The sequence below is a fragment of the Rattus norvegicus genome, chromosome 5 (genome assembly GCF_036323735.1).
Source record: "Rattus norvegicus strain BN/NHsdMcwi chromosome 5, GRCr8, whole genome shotgun sequence".
Taxonomy (NCBI): domain Eukaryota; kingdom Metazoa; phylum Chordata; class Mammalia; order Rodentia; family Muridae; genus Rattus; species Rattus norvegicus.
This window is the reverse complement of record NC_086023.1, coordinates 55340672-55357614: the sequence shown is the minus strand read 5'-3', so window position 1 is coordinate 55357614 and position 16943 is coordinate 55340672. Positions and strand designations below refer to the sequence as shown.

The 16943-nt window shown below is 38.0% G+C and overlaps 1 protein-coding gene across 11 annotated transcripts in view; it reads left to right on the top strand.

Moving 5' to 3' along the window:
* Positions 1-16943, top strand: part of Lingo2 (leucine rich repeat and Ig domain containing 2) — a 1322423-nt gene that overhangs the window by 1131058 nt on the left and 174422 nt on the right. For 8 of the 11 annotated variants that reach the window (XM_063287596.1, XM_039109832.2, XM_039109831.2 and 5 more), the window contains one exon: positions 5087-5244. The exons of 2 other annotated variants lie outside the window; for them this stretch is intronic. The gene's annotated coding sequence lies outside the window, so the exon portion shown is untranslated. Of the gene's footprint in view, positions 1-5086; positions 5245-7402; positions 15386-16943 lie in introns of those variants that run through there. One more of the 11 variants, XR_010066383.1, reaches the window with a different exon arrangement.

Sequence of the window (16943 nt, the reverse complement as noted above, 5' to 3'; positions counted from 1 at the left end):
TTACCTGTTAAAACAACTGTCATGGAGAGACAACAGACTTGGAGATAGATAGATAGATAGATAGATAGATAGATAGATAGATAGATAGATAGTAGATAGATAATAAATGCATAGATAGATTAATAGATAGTAATAGATATATAAATAGATAGATAGAAAGATAGATACATAGATGATAGATAGACAGACAGATAGATGGAAAGAGAGATAGACAGACAGACAGACAGATAGCAGATAGGCAGACAGACAGACAGACAGACAGATGGTATCCTGCCATGGTAATATAATAATATCTGGGAAATGATGTCTGATGCCATTGGTCATGCCTGTTCATGTATGCAGCCTGCTTCTCCACAACATCTTAATTTTTTGTAGCTTTTTCTAACCAAATATTAAAAGCTGTCAGTGTCCATATGGTAAGTAGGTCATAAATTCTTGAATTCAGATCAGTAAGAATATGAATTTAATGCTTAGTAACTCCCTCCAAACAGCCCTTTGTACATGAACTATTCAACACCCAGGGTTTCCTAGCTAACAGAGTTGGATACCAGACAACGCAGCGAGTAACCTCTTTGATTTCAAAGTAATACGGTCATAGCTGAATAAATACAATTGAATCGGAAAGTAACAGAAAACCTGATGAGGAGCCTTAAGATCTATTTTAGAGGGTCCAGAGTTCATACCAGTGGTTAGAATTGAAGCCCAACTCTAAATCTAGAAAAATCCTCCACTGCACATGAGAATCAATGTCAGATCTGACAAAATCCTTTAGCGTTTACCTAAAGATCGATAAATATATTCATGAGACCCTAAAGTATCTGAAGTAGTCTGGAGAGGTCACTCTGTGGTTCCATTCATTTTATGGGGAAAAGCCAACTAAAATAGAGGCCCACTGCAATGTAAGTAGTTATAGCACAGAGAGATATCAGATCTGAGTCATACTGCCAGTCTGCTTAAAGCCACTGTTCATTCTAAAAAAGAGTAGTGGGATATGTCTTTCTTTTGTGCACATCTGCTTATTTTCCAAATGGATTACGAAGGACTTTTAATAAATTGAAAATAAGATTAATATGAAAACAAAGTACTTTGAATGGGTTAATTTTTTGAACACCCAGAATATCAATCGCTAAGTTCCTACAATTTTTATTAATAAAAACATCTACGTATAAAATTGGACCACTAATAAATACAACTACTTTTCAGGGTTGCTTTCTCCATCTTAATTTATTTGTCACAGCCACTTTTAAGGAAGACTGATTTAGGAAGAATTAAAGCAACATTCTTCAATCCATTCCACTAGATCAGATCTGGCCTGTTCTGAAGACTCCCTGGACTTGTATGAACTTTAGAAGATGAACCTATGTTGGGATACCCAGGAGCCAAGCAACTTCTCATTAGACTGTCTGTTTATGCAGTGAATACACATGAATGTAGCAGAATGAAATTACTCATTTACATGCTAATCATGGCCAATAAAGGCCTTGTGTCATCTAGGTTTGTCTAAGGTGATGGCTACAGAGTTCACAGTCAACACTGGCTGGACTAGTCACAGTAGCAGAAAAGGTGTGTCCAGCAGTTACCTTGGATAACAATATGACAATAAAAAGACCTCAGGTGGCCTTGGCCTGGACTTCATGCACATTTATACTTAAGGACATGCCTGGATTTAGAGCTTGGACTTCAACTTAGAAATGACTACACAGTTTTGATCCAAGGCTTACAACTTTCCAGCTACCATTCATGCCACATCTCTAGCTCTCCCTTTCTTTATCTACAAAATAAAGATTAAAAATCAGTTCTGTGCACTTTCATTTAAAATGCTAAGAAGAAACTTTATAATTTTGCTTTTCCATTGATATAGAATTGCATGATTACTACCCCTTAACTCAGTCAAAGGTGTCCCCCGCAAAGGAATAGTTACAGAAGTCAGTGTCGTACAGTATAGATGCTAATCTGGGTTTGGAAATCCCTTATTCGTTACACTTTACCTAACAATCTCTCCAAAACCAAAAATTTAATGGCTTAAAACAACAATGTTCTGTATTTATACATAACTCTTTCATACTTGATAGGCCTAAATAGGGGAGAATATCTCAAATCTGCTTCACATGGTATTAGCAAAGGCCTATTGTGCCTGATATTCCTTCAGGCAACTCTTTATTAATACTATAATGGTATGTTAATTAATCATTCTATAATTTTCGAACATGACTGGGAATACTGCAAGCCCTCTGAGAACTGGACTCCAACATCCCCCGGTACCATTTATATGGTATTTTATTAAGCAAAGCAGTGAAAAGGGTCCTGAAATGCAGGGACAGGAACATTAGCTTCCACTTCTAGATGGTCAGAATGAAAAGGAAGAATATAGAAAGGCTTGTCGGAGCCTCAGTTTCATTCCTTCCACTTTAGGACTCAGGGGTTTGTGAATCACTAGCGTAGCAGTTCTATGCCTTGGTGATGCTGACCCCTTTCCCTACAGTTCCTCAGGTTGTGATGGCTCACAACCATAAATTATTTAGTTGCTATTTCATAGCAATAACTTTGCTACTGTTATGAATCATTATGTAGACATCTGGAATGCAGGAATATCTGATATGTGATCCCTAAAGGGGCTATGACCCACTAGTGGAGAACCTCTGCTCTAAAAAGAAATTTAATCTTCACCCACAGGAAAGTCTAAGTCCGTGTTTACTTCCTGTACCTTCAATTCCCTCAGGAGGAACAAAATGAAGTAAAGGTCAGGAGAATCCTTTCTGTGAAGGACAGTAAGATCCTACCGCCTGTATCTTAGTTCTCCAGTCTCAGTTGTCACATATTAAAAGTTGAAGGTCGCTTGTCTATGTCTTCTTAGTGTATGTGCTAAGTCCTCTAAGTTGGAAAAGCCACAAGCAACTAACTGGGTAAGCATTTCTGTAAGCACCTCCAGGCTGCATTTAGTGGGTTTCAACTGATAAAGAGTTTTTGTCAAACCATCTCAAGCATTCTGTTAACATTTGGGAAAGCTTCACTCTGACATGATCATGAAGGAACAGGCACTGAACTTTTAAGGGCATCACTGTAAGGTAGTAGAGCCCTGTGGGCAACTCTGGCATTCAACGAATCCCCTCAAGCCTCAGCGGTCACTGGGACAGGGGTCTTTAGATATATCTTTGACTGAATACCTGCAAACAGTCTAAAAGATGGGATTGAGTTAGTAGTTTTCCTAAGTTTCAAATTGTGTGGCAGCCAAAATCATTGAACATTGACAGTTTTGACTGTAAAAATAAAAAAGAACATTCATTATAAGTCAAGTAGCCAAATTTACAGCACAGAATGTAATATCAAATGTTTGGTTATAAAAATGAGCAAAAGAAACTCACAGGGGTTTTTGGGGTTTGTTTTGTTTTTTGTTTTTTGTTTTTACATTAGATTAGTTAGAAAAAGGAGATATTCTTTTACTTTTTATAAAATTTATTTTTTCTGTAATATAGAGAGACTCAATATTGAAGTCACAGTGTGATAATGAAGCCTGAGGCACCTCTGGTGCTGCAGAGGTAACGAAGCACTTAGAAGCATTCACTGTTTCCCAGAGGACCTGGATTCATTTCCTTGTTGGGTAGCTCACAGCTGCCTGTAACTGCAGGTCAAGTAGACACAATGCCCTCTTCTGGCTTCTGGGAGTGCTTTCTGCATGCTGGGCATATACAGACCAGCATGAACATACACATATAAATAAAGGAAGATAAATACAATTATGAAACTAAATCGGCTGTGTTAAGATTAGGTAGAATGATTTGAATTGAAGATCCTACTGATTAGGGAGTAGAGATGCATGCAGTTCAGTTGGTACTCAATTTTCACCATAGAGTGGTTCTCACAAACGATGGGATAAAACCATCTGTGAAATATAAAAATGAAACCTCTGGAAGTGGATTTGAAGCTAACTGTTCCCAGCAGTTGATTTATCTGAAGCTTTCTAATGAAGACTTTCATTGATGTCACCATTTTGTTACATGGATTTCATTCATTCATTTTGTTTCCTCTTGGATTTTTTTTTCTACATTTTCTTATTTCCCTCTATGAAGTTCTGGTTTTGTAAACTTTAAGGCTGCTTACTCATCAGCAGCTCTACAGCAGATACCTTTGCCCTCCCAGCAAAGTCACCCTGTGACATTGCAGCAATCAACTAGAAATAGTTGCATGGTGTGTTTCATTTGACTGTGTATAAACACGTAGGAAACCATAAAGGTCTAGTTTCAACATCTGGGATGACATTCCTTATACCTTCTATTTCCAGAATGCCCTAAAATGTATCATAAATTATTCTGATAAAACAGTTTTTAATGTGTTACAAGAGAGCAGATCTGTTAATAGTAGTCTCTGTAACAACTGCATTTATAAACATAGATTGCTAAGATGAATACATGTCTCACATCCATAGTGATCTTTAATTATGGGAGAAAACACGTGTCCCTCATTCCAGTTTAGGCCAATAGAATGGACTACTTTTGAAAGGTTTTGGAATTCATTGCCATGGCTTTTCTTGAATATTGAGTTGCTTAAATAGTTGAGTCACTTGAAAATACACACATTATTTTCCTCCTCCTATTCTCTCCAATGCTATAGGTGAAGAATATATATATACAGAGTTTTGTACTATCTGGCTCCAAATTGTGGATGTTCTATACTTTACACTGACACTGATGTTTTCAGCGTTAATTTTTATGTAGGATTTTGTTTCATTCTATACATTTAGCATGGGGAATACTCAATATCTGTTTTACTGTACACATCATTATTATTAAAACAATCTTTTCTTGTAGTATTGCTATAAGAAAATATCTTAATTTGTTCTCTATAGGCATTTGAGTTCATTGAAATGTCAGAGTGTTTACTGGAGAAAAAAATGTGGATCCTTCTTTTATCCCATTTTTCTTTTCCTGTGTATGCTCCACATCTTGCTGAAGCTATGCCCTAGAACATTGCTAAGCAATGCTAACAGCTACGTTAGTTGTGATCCCAGTTCTCAGGCAGCCAATAGACTGCAACCAAGGGCACTACTACCAAACTCACTAAGAAGTAAATGTGATCTTTGTTTACTCAGGTAAATGAAAACAATCACATCTGCAACCTTGGGATGGTTCGATGGATAAGACAGCTTGCAGTGAGAACAAGAGGACCTGAGTTCAAATTGCCAGCACCCACTACACCACTCCCACTATTTCTCCCACACAGTTCTTTTAAAAGACAATCAACACACAGGTAACGTTATATGGATTCAATAGGGTATGTTCAGAAATATATGTGTGTATACATATATGCATGCAATAACCATTAGCGGAAAACATACACAACATATTAGGAGAGCTGGAGAGGTGTGTGGGAAGGTTTGGAGGAAGGCAAGGGAACTGATAAGTGTTATAATTATGTTTTAATCTCAAAGATTAAAAGGACAATGACGGTGAACAGTCAGGCAGGGACTTTTAACCTGGCCTTGGAGAATAGACTTTAGGAGATCCTGGTTCTTGCCAAAGTCAAGACAAAACAGAGAGAGACCCTGTCTCAAATGTTGTGGTGGAGAGTGATAGAACATACCTGTAGAAGCTGCTGACCTCTGCAGAGCATGCTCCAGCATGTGAGACCCACCACATACACATCTGCACGCATCACAAAGTTAAAGAATAGCTAAATGAACTAGATTAAAATAACTTTACAAAAGAAACGATGAAGTTGTCCCTACTGGCTCCCCCTTTCCCTCTCCTCTCTTTCTTTGTTTTCTCTTTTTCTGTGTGATGACGTAGAGCCTCACTCTGTAACCAGACAGGCCTAGGGCTCCATATCCAGCACATGGAAACCTTGAGCTATCAGCCATCCTCTGGCTTCTGACTCCTGCAGACTTGGATTACTGGTTTGAGTAGCCATAACTGGCTTCTTGCCTTTCAATAGGACTGTATAGATATTACAGTCTATACTATTGTCAATATAATATGTGAAGACAATCCATTTTTTATACAAACTTACATACTTAGAGGTAAAATTACCAATTATGGAAAACAACTGAACATGTTTATCATCTAAAAGGAAGAAGCTTAGCTACCCTGAAGTTTGATATTAGATTGTATCCATAAACTTTGGTTGTATAATTACCATGTTAGCTTTAAATATAATTTTCAAAATAATAAATAGAACAAATGCAGATGGGATTAGAAATTTCTATAGAAACAAGGAGCTACTGGCTATTAAATCAACTGTGGTAATGAAACACAAGGAGGACCATCTAAAATGAATGAATGGGACACTTTCATTCCATTGGCTGTGTGAAAATTTCTATAGGAAATTGAAACTCCAGATGAAGAGTAAGTTACTGACATTCTTGGATAACTTGCCTCTTACCCTCAGGAAGACATTCCAGGGGAGTAACAATTACATGGTCACACTGAACCAACAGAGTTATTCCTCTGTATGAGAACATGATAAAAGTAAATGAATAAAGTTTTAGGATATGGACATGTATCAGTGATTCCAACTCCATCGGTGCCTGTGTGACTATGGATAGTGCCTCTAAAGACATGGGTGTATTTCCCTATACACAAAGATAAAAATGCTGAGTTCTACCACTCAAGGTGCCTGTTTAAGTAAGGGTCTGGTTTTAGGTGGAATCCTCTGAGGCACCAATATTTGTGAGCTTTTCTTCTTCTAATCTCTGTATTTGTAAATGTAGACATTTCATTAAGAAATTCTTAACATTTTAATAATCCTAAAACCTATATTGCTACAAGAGTATCATATGAGTTAAATCTATCTTTGCAGAAATTTATTTTAATGGTTTTTCTAATGAATTGTAATAAATCTAGATGTTAATAAAGCACAGAGTGCCATGTTTTGTATTAAACTATCTTAGATCCTGTCTAAGGCCACTAAAGACAGTGAGGTAAGGGAACAAACTAAGAAGAGATCCCATCCTCTGCTTTCTTGAAGTCTAGGAGTGCAGCCCTCATGATTCAGATTTCTGAGGAAAGTTCATTCATCCTTTCCTCTCTCCCATTTAAAAAATGAATAACTAAAATGCACTCATACTTGGCCACTTTATAAATTTTTCCATTCTTATGAATGTAAAGGAGCATTAAGTATTACATTTGCAAGATTTTATTTTAATAACAGAGAGTTTGAATACATAATTCAGTCATCCGGAAGTCTTCACACCTATTTCCACAGATTTGTATTCTAGTTGGATAAGGGGAAGAAACTGGATTTTGAGGCACCTGGATTTCCATTATTTGGTAATCTTTAGAAGAGCTTTTATTTTTCCTCAAGTAAAGCAATTTCTCGAAGATATATTTCAGAAGTGGTAGGGTATTTCTCTGTGGAGGATTCTTATACGGACACATTTTCCACTTTTTTTTGTCCTATTGTCCTGTAGCTCACTGCTGGAAGACTCAGCTGATTTCATTTAGATTGCCTATCTACTGGCTGCAGTACCTCCAGGTACAAAAAGGACGAGGTCTTTCTGTTTCTCAGAAGGTACTGTGGAAATGCAACCAAACTCAACGGAGATTAAGAATGCAGAAAGAAGTAAAGAGAATCAAAGATAACAAAATTTAAATTTTAAAGAGGCTAAACCCTTTGTAAGAGTAAGAAGAGGGACCATTTCAGGGTCAGCCTCCATTGTGTGGCTGAAGAAAAACTAAAGCTATTCACCAGTCTCTGAAATTTACGTCAACTTTGGTTACAGATGAGTCAACTTGTCCAAGAATCTGTGTGCTGCTGGAGGGGGAAAAATAGCCTCTGCGGGGTGAGGCATTACACACGTTTTTCCGCACGGCACTTTCCCCTGTATTTCATACTCTTTTCTCCTATTTCTTTCTACTATGTTCTATAGGATTTTTGCCACAGATTTATTATAGACTACAATTGATTTTGATTTCAAAACCCCAAAGTCATCACTAATGTCTAAAAATATTAGCTTTTAGGTAAAGAAACCCTCCCTTCCCCCAAAGAATCCCAAATCAATGCCAACAAATTTTAAATAAATCGATATAATCTGTATTTTTTAATATGATGATTGAGTTTTTGTTTCTTCTCTTCCTGTGAATGTAGGACTATGGTGAGCCACCAAATAATACCACACAAGGCACACAAATACCAGGTCTGGGCAAGAACCACCTTGTAAATTGAAACTGTTAGCTCGCCACCCCGAAACTGGTTAGATCTGTCAAAAGGATAATTATGTGTTAGTTCCACAGGAATTGCATTCATTATTTTTTCTATTTTAAGTACAAAAAAAATTGAATGATAATCACCATCCTGTTACATCAACTAAAAATCAAAGTGCTATTTGTGTTGCATTTAATCCAAGAGTATAAGAGGTGGGAAAGGAAGACTCCACTCTTCCAATTTTGAGCTCTAAAGCAGTCTTTTAAAACATGGAATATTTCCAACAAATGCAGTCACATGAAGTTTCTTCTGTCCCTCTGTAGCCTGTTTTCCTTGGCATTCAGCCACTAGAAATTAAGACCCCGTTTCCTTGGCAACAATAACAGTGCACACATCCTCACAAGCGCTCCCTCATTCAGATTGTTAGCTATACAAATAAACTTTCACAAAGAGATTGCTTCAGAATAAAAGAATAAAAGAAAGAGTGTTCCCATCTCTTGTGACAGGCCTTAAGGTATTATTCACAGTACCTCCAATTGGACAATGTGTTTTTGTGATGAACTGAATTACCTTAGATTGGTTTTCCACATCTCTTTGTGCTTGGGATAGCAGAATAAGCTTTTATACTCTATTTAATTCCTTCCTCAGTTCCATTAGCATCAATCCTATTTCTCGTTAGTTTGTTTTAAGGGAAATGTACTTGTTAAGTTGCCATATTACCTTTTAGGGTACCATTTCTGACTGGAATTTTAAGTATATCTCAACACTTTCCAGAGCAAATTGCAGTTTTTGTTTGTTCCACTTTTTCCCCCATAATATGAACCTAAGGAAAAAATGTGGTATACTGTAAATTAATTAATTGTGATTAATTTATTTTGAACTTGAGGATAGAGCTGCAGTGAGCTTGTTTATTTGATTGCTTTCCTCAACACTCATATTTTTGCTGGGTAGGTAACTGAGGGTGGTTCATTTTTCACTTACTAGAGACAGGTGGAAAAGCATTATCTTAACTTGATAAATAATGAAGACAGTTGTAATTTTTAACACAGAAGGGCCAGACAGCTAAGCTGATGTTCCAGACTTTAGAACTCAGCTGTCTCACATTTAAACTCACGTTTCCTGAATCCCTCATTAGATTTGGAGTTATCTTAATCCAGGCCTTACAACTTGGGTCTGGTGTTGCTATCCCGGGTGCTGAAACTCTGACTTCTGATGGTTACTTCCTAAGACTCAGACTTTGCCAGAATCAATTCAGTCTTCAGTTATCAGGGACTCAAGAAAAGCGAGCCTCTTCTCAAAATGGTGGGGAATGTTTCCTATTTTGTAGTATATTTATTGTGTATTTAGTTTGTAGCCCATGCTGGAAGCATACTCAATGTGTTGACAGAATCTTTCTGGTGAATGTTGTGTGTTTTCAAAACTTAGCATGAATAACACTGACGTTACTCTGATTTTTTTATTTATTCATTTACTTATTGATTATGTATTATAATCATTAACTATGATTTTATAGTTAAGGCTGGATGTACATACACCTGTTTATCTCTACTACAATTAGAACCTGTGTCTATTTTTATCTGTTGGACAAATAATCAGTAATCAGTGATTCTAAAATCCCAGTCAGCTAAGGTCCACTCTACACCTTCTTCACTTTCATACACACTTGCCTTCTGAGCATTACGGAACTTGATATGTTTTTTTAATTCTGTTCAGTTAGAAGTGTTTCCTGGTGCTTACCAATATATTTATGAATTCATTATAAAGAGTGCATTTATAAATCCCTTTATATGTTTGAAAAATGCATAAAGTTTGAGGAAAACAGAAACATCTTCATGTATTACTTATACATTGTGTGGCTTCAAAGTAGGCTCAGGACAGGCATCTAAAATTCTCCTCATTTAGAATAAAAGGATCACATTTTATTCTCCATTCAAGCACCCACACTCAGCTCTCGGCCTGGCCTATTTGAAGCTCTCCCATCCAGTGTCTTTATTCTTGATGTTTTAATTTTAACTTTGCTATTGTTGATTTACCATATCCTCTACAGTATGGTTCAAATACCATACTCATATGCTACCACTTCTTCAGAAATAATATATCTTTCCTTACTATAGAACTTCAAAAGTTTTGTATATCTCTAGTATGACATTGCCATTGTCTATTTTTAATGAGGGGAGAATATATTTTGCAGCAATTAACTGGATGAACTTTATGTTAAGTTGGCCATACTAAAATAATCACTCATCCACCATTTGCCTAACACATTTTAAGCCCCTTTGGGGAAAGGCTAGACATATTTGCTGAATTAATAGATGATCAGAAGAACAATTATTCTGAGCTAGCAAAATCCACCCTGCTTATTTTCTTCCTAAAATATGAAACAGCTGGTCAGAGTTAAAAGTTCCCCAGAGCAATTATTTTTTGTGTAATTCATTTAGAGTCATATAAGAACTGATGATGTCAGTCTATTTTACTTCTGCTCTTTGGAAATAAAGGATCAACACAGTGGCTCATTAGGGAAGATATTGCTCTACAGGCCTGAAGGCATACGTTCAATCATTCAGAAACCCTGGAAAGGTAGAGAGAATTGATTCTACAGAGTTGTCCTCTGACCTCCATAATGCCATCATGGAGTATGAGTTTCCAACATGAACACACCATACACTAGTGATGATGATGGTGGCAGTGGCAACTGTGCTCTGGTGGTAATGGGGATGGTGGTGGTTTTTATGATTTTTAAAGCAGATTTAACCCTTTCTTAGGCTATTTTTGAGGCTGAAACCCATATATTAGGTTCTATAGTTTGGCATACCTTTATGACACTATAAAGCCTCATGTTTGGAGTAGTGAAGAATATTCATGATGGCGAGCTTATGTTAAATAATATATAAAGACCAAAGTGCTGAAATTGGAGGCTGATGGGAAATGGCAATGGTTTACTAGTTTTCATCCTTTGAGATCCTTGCTGCCAGGACCAAACACTCTCCGTTTGTATTATTATTATTATTATTATTATTATTATTATTATTATTATTATCACTACTACTACTACTATTATTATTATCTGGTCTACACAAAACTAGCCCAGCAGGCAAATAGCAAGAAGCCTGGGCCTCAGACTGTTACACTTTCCCATGAGAGTCTCGTTCTTCCACTTTCTTCCTTCTCGTTGCTGAATTTGCTATCAACGTTAGAAGTGATCTAAGTGAGATGAAGGTGCCGGGGAGTGAGCATAAAAGATCAATAGCTAATGTAAAAAGAAATTTGACCTGAGCGTCACTTCATACATGGGATTGTACCAAAAGATTAAACTGATGGATCACGTGTGGCATGCTATTCAACAGCTGAGGCACTATTCCCTGTGTGAAGAGTTTTCAGAAGTGATTTTCTCTCTAAGAGCGAGGCAGATCATGCTGCATTCTCTTTATGCTTTTTTCTTCCTTTGTGCTTTTTTATAAGGGAAATGACCTAATTATGACCATTAAAGAAGCCTCATAGTCTGTCTTCCCTTTCAAAGATGGCACTTGGGCTTGAGTAACTAGGTACTAGGAGAGAGCATTCAGAAACAAGTCCAAAGGGAAGGCTAGTCTGGAGGAAGCTCGCAAGCCTGTCTATACCCATTTAAGCAAGTTTCCGCAGTGTCCCTGGCTTTTTGTTTCCATCTGAGCATCAGCAAACTCACGAGGCTCTTATTCTCATATCGGTGTTCACTTCAAAACAACTCTTACAGACTATAGTTTAGATCCTGCCACTCTATGTCCTGAAAAATGAAGTGAATGCCTGAACAGGCATGAAGGCATGAGTTCAATACTCAGAAGCCCTGGAAATGTAGAGAGAATTGACTCTACAGAGTTGTCCTCTGACCTCCATAGAGCTACTAGAGAGTGTAAATTTTCAACACATATACACCATACAATAGTGATGATGGTGGTGGTGCAGGTGGTAGTAGTGGTTTTTTTGTGATGGAAAGCAGATTTAACCTTTTCGCAGGCTGTTTTTGAAGCTGAAATCCATATGTTAGCTTCTGTACTTTGTACTTTTTCTCAGAAGGGATAAGTGTAGGAGAGATTGCAGTATCTTTAAGGATTCACCATTTACCCCCAGAAGTAGACAAGCATACAGGATGTTTGATGTATCAAGAAGAAAAAGTGCACAGCATCCTTGGATATGAAGTATGAATGAGGGCTTGGAAACTGGATGACCTTACGTAGCAATTAAAACTATTGGTGAATTGGCAGTGGCCTCTGTGCTTTACTCATTGTATGGCTTAGAAAAGGTTCCCCATAGTACACTTTCCTCATAAAACCTATGAAACAGTCTTCTCTATAGATACTAGAGTGGAAGTGAAATGCATTGGAAGTAAAGCAATGGGGATTACTAAGATAAGTATGTGAGGTGTGGTGGATACCCCAAAACATGGAAAGTAAAAGCAGTCATAGATTAGAGGTGAACAAACCTTAATGAGTCATGGACCCAAGTCCCAGAAAAAATTAGAACACAAAATGATTACCTTTAAGGAGATGAATAGCGTGAAGATTTTTAAAGAGCATTATGACTTTTATATTAACCATTCCACCTAGTCCTGAGGACAATTTCAATCTAAATAAACATGACTTTGGTACTCATAAAAGTCTGAGTATTAGGAGGAAAACCTCAACCATGCAAATATGCAGAAGGCCCAATTTCTTAGGTGTGTGATACTATATATATACATATATATATGAATAATTAGAAAATCAAAGAAGCTGTGGAAGAGTGAAATGAAACTTAAAGGATCACAATTGACTAGGAGTAAGAATTAAGAAATAGAGAAAAGTGTTTGGAACATTGTAAATAATAATGATAATTGATAAAAATGCAGACCGTTCAGACACCATGAGTTCTTTGCACATGCAGAGAGTAGATGCAGAATCAGGAGGCAGGACTAAGATGTAGAAAGGAAAACATTTCGTATGAACAATAAGCCTCCAAACTTCCTGTTCTGTTTTATTATTGTCACAATTATTAACCCCCAGAATTTAATTAGTGCTTGCCATATCCACCTGGGATGTCCATTTGGCCTAGAGCAACCTACCAGAGAGGATAAACCCCAATGATGGTGACTCCTCCCTCCTCAGCTGCTCTCACACACCAATAGCTGCTGTGAAAGCACTGGGACCTTGAGAGACCATCCCCCATCTGTGCTGAGATATTGACTATCCATGCATGTGTTGTGTAAGAACCACCAATGCAGTACTTTGTTCCACAGCCATGTGATGAAGGCCTCACACGCTTTCCTTCATACCATCTGTGTTTTCAATATTTCCTGCTCGCTCTCTCCTTGATGATATCTGAACCTTCAGAGGAAGGAAGCTGATAAACTTTATCCACCTACAGCTGAGAACTCACAGAGTAACCTTGTACCTGCAGTTATGAACTGCATTACTCCTACCCCCATCAGGAAAAACAAATGCTTACCTGACCAAAGTTGAGAACAGCACAACCCTATAGGTATAAACGAATACTGCAAAAGCAGTTTGGAAAAGGTTAGTGAAACACTGCTAACAGTTTCCCTTCTGGGTCTATGATCTCGACAGTTATGGGCTTTGGCCATGTTTACAATACCAGGCATTAAGCTCTTCTGTGATTCAGGCCTTGAGAGCAGCTAATTACCATGACAACCATCAGGCTGCCACTGTACCAAAGAGCACATCATTCATTTATTTCTGTCGGATTTCATTATTAAAATGCTTCTTCTCAGACTAGAGAGTAGCCCTCTGCTGAGCATTTCTTTGTTTGTTTGTGATACATTCAGTGCCTAAAACAGTTGCTGGAGCAAACAGGACACCAAGGGATATATGCTGAATGAGGAGAACAGCAATTTCCTTCTCATATATTTTGAGAGCTTCCCTGGAGAGCACATCTTCTGAGCACTTCCAAATAGTGAGACTTCTCATCAAGACTAGAAAAACTACCCCCTGGTGTTTTGGAACAGTTCCGGAGAGGAGGAAAAGCAGAGGAGTATTTTTGTCCTCAGCTGTTCATCCATATTCTCACTTTCTCTCTAGATATCTATTACTGTATACCCAGAGAATAAAGTGTTTCAGTCAGACTCCTAACACTAATTGCAATCAGGTTGCAGTGATGACTGATTCTGGGACCCTATGCTCTTGGAGGATGTGCATGCGGCGGGCTGATCAATGCCTGAGTAGATGTTTTCAATTGCTGGTGAGCTCGGTAGTTAACAATCTCTTATTCATGCATCCATCTGTATGCGTGTGCGTGTGTGTGTGGGGGGGGGTAGTTATACCTATTATTTGTCATCATGTACATCTTCAATGATTTCCATATTCAAGAAAGATAGAGTAGTAATTTCCTACTTTTGTTAGTCATTTTTCCTTTCATCACTGTGACAAAATATCCATGCAAGTATATAGAAGAAAATGTCTTTTGCTATGTTCTTCCCTAGAAAAGAGCATCTCTCCTGCTTCTAGCTTCCTTTGGTTTCCTATAGCACTTGGTGCAAGGTTGAAGCTCCAGGAGCTTCTGACACCCAGTTTAGCATCCATCAGTTTCATCCTTCTTCAGCTCATAAATTGGGGAAATTATACTGGTGAGACTATTTTGGTGTAGATTCCAGTATTGCTCTGAGAAATAATCTCAAAGGAAACTCCCTGATCCTCTGGCTCTTAACATCTGCCTGCCCCCTATTCTACAATGTTTCCTGACCCTTAGGTACAGGAGTGTTTGACAGATGTATTCATCGGTACTAGACTCCAAAACCCTATATTTTTGATTGGTTGTGATTTTCTGTAGTAACAAATGGTTATATATATATACATATATATATATATATATATATATATATAACCTTATACAGACTGAGTGGATGTGTGTGTGTGTACGTGTGTGTGTGTGTGTGTGTGTGTGTGTGTGTTTGAGAGAGAGAGAGAGGGGGAGAGAGAGAAAGAGAGAGAGAGAGAGAGAGAGAGAGAGAGAGAGAGAGAGAACAGTAATAAAAATGAGGTTTGACAGCAGCAAACCACTGAACTGAGAATAGGTCCCCTGTTGAAGGAATCAGAGAAAGAACTGGAAGAGCTTGAAGGGGCTCGAGACCCCAAAAGTACAACAATGCCAAGCAACCAGAGCTTCCAGGGACTAAGCCACTACCTAAAGACTATACATGGACTGACCCTGGACTCTGACCCCATAGGTAGCAATGAATATCCTAGTAAGAGCACCAGTGGAAGGGGAAGCCCTGGGTCCTGCTAAGACTGAACCCCCAGTGATCTAGTCTATGGGGGGAGGGCGGCAATGGGGGGAGGGTTGGGAGGGGAACACCCATAAGGAAGGGGAGGGGGGAGGGGAATGTTTGCCCGGAAACCGGGAAAGGGAATAACACTCGAAATGTATATAAGAAATACTCAAGTTAATAAAAAAAAAATGAGGCTTTGAGTTTGAAGAAAAGTGAGAGAGAATTTCTTGGAGGGTTTGAAGGGTGGAAGGGAAGAAAAATGCTCTAATTATTATAATCTCAAAATAGTATTAAGAAAAATATTTACTTTGACAAAAAATTTGAAATGTTTCTTCCAAGGCCACTTGAACCTATTGCTGTGGCCCTCTGGTAAGCAGAATATGATTATGAAAGGAGCATGGCAGAATAGGATTGTGTTTTTATCCCATGCCAGTTTGAAAAGTGAAGAAAGAAAGGGGAAGAAGAAAAGTAAAGAGTAGCAGAGGGAGAAGAAAAGGTGACCAGGAAAAGTAAGAAGAGTCTCAGGACAAACCACATACTTCAAAGGTATCTTTCTAGTGAAGCCCTGTCTTAAAAGGTCCTTCAGCTATGAACACACTACCAGGTTTAACCAATGATAATGTTCAACACCACGTATTCCAGTCTCCTCTCAATAGTGCCATCGACTGGGAAGCAGAATTTAAATACATATATATTTCAGGTGACCCTTCAGAGCCAAATCATGACACCAAGTAGTAATAGCTTTCTCATTTTAATTCTGCTTGCATATATCAATCAGGCTTTTTTTTCATAGTATAACAAGCAAGTCCATAGCTTGGATCAAACCAGAGACTGTTTATTGGTCAGCAATCTCCATTTGCTCGCTTAATGGTTCTTGTGCTGAGCTTCATTAAGCTCACTCATATGTCTGAGATCATAGTTTAGCAACTCAGCCCCTTGTTCTGGCTAGCTGTTACAATAGGATCAGTGCAAGCAGCATTGTGGCATCACCCAGAAAGCTAATCTGGGCTTGTTCACAGGGCAGCTCAGAGTCTGCAGAGTACAAATAGAAATTCAGCTACGAAGTGAAGAAGGAGCCCAGATCAGGAGCTCACACAGACTAACCTGTATTCCATTGTCTAAAAGAAACCACAGCCAACCCAACTAAAGAAACAGAGAAATAGATTCACACACACACACACACACACACACACACACACACACACACACCCCTCCCTTTTTAAAAAAGTAGATACTTGTCGTGTATTCAAGGCTAGCCTGGAACTACCAATCCTCTAATCCTTGATTCTTCCTCCTAGGAGGTCTGAGCTTACAGGTGTACCCAGTAAACTATCTGAGCACTATCTATAGGTGATATGAGATGCAAAGACTTGTGACCATTGTTCTACAGCCCACGGCAGCACATGTAAATAAAATTCTTTTTCCTTACTAATTTTTACAAATATTCTTCCAATTCTCCACTGAAATTTAAAGAATAGGTTTCACCTATTGAGATATATATTCAAATTCCTTCAGAATAACAAAAGTATATATTAATAATGCTTCTTGATATCAGGGCTAATATAAATTTGAA